At 45.2% G+C, this 4,999-nt stretch overlaps 1 non-coding gene across 1 annotated transcript; it reads right to left on the bottom strand.

The window, feature by feature from the left end:
• Positions 1-240: 240 nt before the first annotated feature.
• LOC114007638 (U4 spliceosomal RNA) lies at positions 241-381 on the bottom strand. The gene has a single exon (XR_003549233.1). It is a non-coding gene; the product is annotated as a U4 spliceosomal RNA (small nuclear RNA).
• Between the last annotated feature and the right edge of the window lie 4,618 nt (positions 382-4,999).

The raw sequence follows: 4,999 nt of genomic DNA, 5'->3' as shown, positions 1-4,999 counted from the left end.
CATATTCTTATTATGTTGAATGTCTAGAAGTGAAGTGGGTGGGTCAGAGTGTTTTCACAATGTTGGAATCTAAAAAGTGATGAAAAGTAGATATGTGAATTTTTAATCTATTACATTGCAACATTTCCAATAACTTAAGAAGTTAAATCATTTTTTATTGCTTTTATGTTAGGTATGCTGAAACAAATGATTTATCTAAGGTGAAACTGAGAAAAAAAACTAGCCATGACAGTCCTAGAAAGACTGTGGTAAAACAAAACCGAACAGGTCTTGGTGAAATATTGCTGAATAAACAAGCTTCAAAGTACCGACATTTTCAATTAGCAATAATCGCGCCTCGGATAAACCTCATTGGCTACGATACTGCCACTGCGCAAAGCTGGCCAAGTACTGACATTTTCCAACTGATTATTTTTAACAGGGATACTGTGATGAAGAACGATTATGCAGATACTGTTTTTCCCTCACATGCCCCAAAGTGTCATTAACCCCACAAGAGTAGATTAGTGGCTCTTTCAAAGTCCGCGACTAGATTTCCCAAATTTAAGAAGTCAATATGCATGATCTTTTTTGCATAGATAATTTATTACATGTTTTTTCCATGTTCGCCTTTCTCTGTGGGCTCATGTGTATACCTGCAACTGTGCCAAAGTGTTTCTTGCTTCAGCAGGTGGTGTGTGGCTGGGGTTCGGGACTCCCATATGGCCGGCCACAGTTGGAGTCCCAGCCCAGGGAGCCTGATGACCGCTCCAAGCACGTGCGCACCCAAAGGTTGTGATGGCTGTACCTAGCCCTGAGCAGACGGGGAGGCAGCGGTGCCACCAAACAGCCAAACCTTGGACAAAGTCCTGAAGGAAAGTAGAGGAGACGGGTTACAGCGTGGCCTTTACCCCAGGGCTTTTTCACTCACCTTCTCTCTCTCTCTCTCTGGTCAGTGCATGTGCCCTATGGCAAAAATAAATAAATAATAAAATAAATTTTAAAAGGCGTTTCTTCCCATGCCAAGATCCTCCTGTCCCAGCCTCCCAGCTGGGACATCATGCCCCACTTTGCTCTAGGCAGGCTCTGGCTAAGTTGCCTAGGCCAATCTCGAGCTTGTGATCACCCCGCCTCAGCATCTCGGAGTCACTGGGTTCGGGGCATGCCCCTGGGCTTGGCCTGTAGGTGGGAACAAGAATGGAGCAGGGCTCTGTCATGTACCAGCCCATCCCACGGGGCCCACGTCACCACGGACGCGCCCTTACACGTTCAGGCGGTCTTCGCTCCGTGGACGTAGCTCTGAGCACACGGGGACAAGACCCTGGCGCAGTTTCTGCCCTCGGAGGGAGCACAATTCCTAGCTGTGAGCAGCCGTGCTGTGGGGGCGCCACATGCCAGCGGCCACACAGAGATGGGGTTTGCAGGACACGGCAGACCTTGGCAGGGGAGTGCTCACGAACTCCGAGCTCTGAGGAAGTGCCAGGACTCACTTGGAGGATGTTTTCTTACCGTGAACGTATACCGTATTTAGTCTTCGTTACGTTGATAGACTATTCTCCAGAGCCGTTGTGGGTCGTAGGAAATTGAGCAGTAGGCAGAGTCCCACAGAGCTCCTCCTCCCCTCAGCTCCACAGATTCCTGGCATCGACAGCTCTTGCATTAGTGTGGTACGTCGGTTAAAACTGATGAACCGACTCTCATACATATCATTAACCAAAGCCTATAGTCTACATTAGAGTTCGTGTGTGTTTTCCACGTCTACGAGTTTGGGCAAATACAGAACATCAGGTGTCCGTGAATCATGCAAAATAGCTTCAGTGCCCTAAAAGTTTCCATGCCCCATTATTCATGCCCCCTTTTCTCTGACTTCTGGCAACCGCTAAAAGGGTCAAAAGCAAAAACTGTTGGGCCAGCAGGTGGCTGGATCCCACATGGCTGACAGTGTGGTTCAAGTCCCAGACCGGGAGCTTGGAAATCACAAATTACAATAGAAAAATCCTACCATCCACAATCTCAGAAATAAGCACTATGAACTATTTAGTGCATTTCTTTCCAGCCCCCACCCCCACATAAAGACAGAGAGACAGATCAACAATCATGCTACCTATACTATTTAGAAATCCTTTCTGTTGTTCAATAATTTATGAAGAATATTATATTATTAATAGCAGTTTGTAAAATTACCTGTAATGGCTAAAGATGACCCACTTCCACATGTACCATTTAACTAAGTTCCCATGTAGGGCTACTTTGTAAATTTGTCACTGTTGTATACAGCACTATACTGAACATCCGTCTTCCCAAATGTCTATTTCTATATCGTTAGGTAAAGTATTCTAGCACTGTAGCTGTATCATGCAGTGTATAACATTTTCAGGCTTTTGATAGAGATGACCAGGCTATAAAAATCTCCACGTCCCCAGAGGAAAAGAGACTGCCTTTCTCTGCACGTCATCAAAGCAGGGTAACATCCTTTTGAACAAGTTTAAATTAGAAGGATACCAGGCGGGGCCAGCAGATGGTGTAATGGTTACATTGCTGGACTGCTGTGTAGTCCACCATAGTTCAAGTCCCGGATCTGGCAATGTAGAATTCACACTGGGCACAAAAATCCCAAAATCCCGAGGGGAGATTGGAGGAGCAGGGCCAATTTCCGGGAGGATGATTTCTCACTTTCTATCTCTCTGTCTCGCTAGCAAACACATGTGCTCCATAGCAAAAACCTCTCTCTAAAAAGAAAAATGAAATGAAACAAAAACAAAGAAGGGCGCTGGGACACACTTACTGTGTGTGCAGGAGGCTAGAGAGAGGAGAAGGCAGCAGGTGAACGTAGCAAGAACAAGGATCTGAAGATGAAGAGGAAAAGAAAAAAGCAAAACGTCTCAGGGACACCAAAACGGAAAGTGATCTGTGCGTGATCGTTCTCTCGCGCTGAGAAGATCCATTGTGCAAGCTGCAATGATACACAGTGGCCGAGTGTGCGCAATGTTAACAGTAATAAACACCAAGACGTGAAGGTCAGTGGCATGGTGAGGCTCAGGGAAGTAGACACTGTGCTGCAGTGGGGTCAGCCCGAGGGGGACACGAGCCGAGACCCTGGAGGACCTACCACGCCAAGTGTGTGGGGCAGAGGAGCCACCTGAATAAAGCTCTGCTCTTCCTTGCTTTGGTGGCCGCGCGAGGATGAGCCGGTAGGTGACAGAGAATGCTGAGAACCTGCTTAGGGATGTGGAATTGTTGAAGACAGAGACGATTATGGTGGTTCTAAGGAGGTGAGAGTGGGACTGAGGAAAGGAGGATGAGGTGGGGAGTGGGTTCCAAGTACGTTCCAGAATTTCTTGGACCCTTTGCCCTTTGTTTCCCAGTGACGTCCTCTCCCCAAGATTCTTCTGCATCCCTAGAAATTCCCCACCCAGAGACTGTTCCTTTAATGTGGACACGTCAGAGACCCTAAACAACAAAAAAAATGTATTTTTCCATTGTGGAATTTCAGGCAGTATGACACATTAGGAAAAGTACCTTTAGGCAAAGGCTTGTAGTGCCGTTGAAAATATGTGGTAAGTTATTTATTTATTTATTGAGAGAGATTTTGCTATAGGGCATATGTGCTCATCAGAGAGACAGAGAGAGAGAGAGACAGAAAGTGAGAAATCACCCCCAGGGGGGATGACTGTCACGCCGCAATCCCTTCTCCTCCATTGTCCTCTCAGGATTTTGGGCACACATGCACACGCGCCCTGTGCGAGTTTCAAGCCACCAGGTCTGGGACTCAAACCGCAGTCGACTACATGGGAGTCCAGTGACATAACCATTATGCCATCTGCTGGTCCCCAAATATGTGGTAATTTTTAAAGTCAGCTGAGAATTCTGTGTCCATAATCATAACAAAAACCTGTTCTAGCTTTGAATTTATTTCTGTGAAAAGTCATGTAAAGGTGTAAAGTCAAAATTATATTTTGTGTTGTGGTCAATAAACGGAATCTCTTCAAAAGACTATGACCACATGACACTGAGACTACAGTCAAATTCTGGGATGTCGGGTCGCTGTGATTTTGACACCAGTCACTCTTACATAAACGGTTCACAGAGCCTGTGAATAGATCAGAGAAGCCGTCGGGGAAAGGGCAGAGGAGACGACAGGTTTGGAAGGAGCCTGTGTGTCTCACACTCTCAGGCGTCTGGGCACAGCTGCAACGGCGGGCCAGGGGAGACTGAGCTGCCTGTGCTGTCTGGGAGTTCCTCTGCACATCCATAAGGGTTAAAATCTTGAGAATTCTGAACTTCTCATAAAGCCAAATTTTCAGTTGTGTTAGATGGCTTCATGAAAAAAAAAAAGAAAAGAAAAGAAAAGAAAAGAAAAGCACCATCAATACTTTCTATGTACGACTTTCTCTTGAGTTTACATATATATTTAGCTTTTGGTCCATTACAATTTCCTGGCCTTTTGACGAGATTGTTTATGTATTCTGTCACTAATATGTGTGTTCATCTCCACGTGACTGCCCCTCTGTCTCTTCCTGTCTTCTGTTATATAAGATCTCACTGCTATCTCCACCAGGATCACACTTCAACAGTGAAAAAAAAAAAGATATTTCAGGTATTTGAGATGAAGGAGGTTGCGTGAGTTTAACCTTCCTCGGTACCCTTGTGAGCTTTCTGTATTTAATACTTGTTTTATCTGAAGCCTGTGGAGGTTCTAAACTATTAGAAGACACACTTTCTGAGAACTACCTTTCTAGTAGCCTGAAGATATATCATTGATGTTGGGCAACAAAGTTATTCTCTGTAATCCTCTTGATGTTGTAAATGAAAAAGAAGACGGAGCTAGCACCATCTGAACTTTGGGCAAACCATTTGCTCAAAAGGATCATCAAAGAACCAAGCCCTGCCAAAATAATATTTAAAAAAAAAAATTCAGCAGACAGGGAAAACATTGAGGAGCACACACAAAAATGAAATTGGTGCAAATTAACAGCGCTGTGATTGGGGAGCAATACAAAACAAACCCCCACCACAGCCT

Source organism: Tupaia chinensis, unplaced genomic scaffold (assembly GCF_000334495.1).
Source record: "Tupaia chinensis unplaced genomic scaffold, TupChi_1.0 Scaffold000212_1, whole genome shotgun sequence".
Lineage (NCBI taxonomy): Eukaryota > Metazoa > Chordata > Mammalia > Scandentia > Tupaiidae > Tupaia > Tupaia belangeri.
Note: the sequence above shows the minus strand (reverse complement) of the source record. Positions and strands in the feature narration are given on the sequence as shown.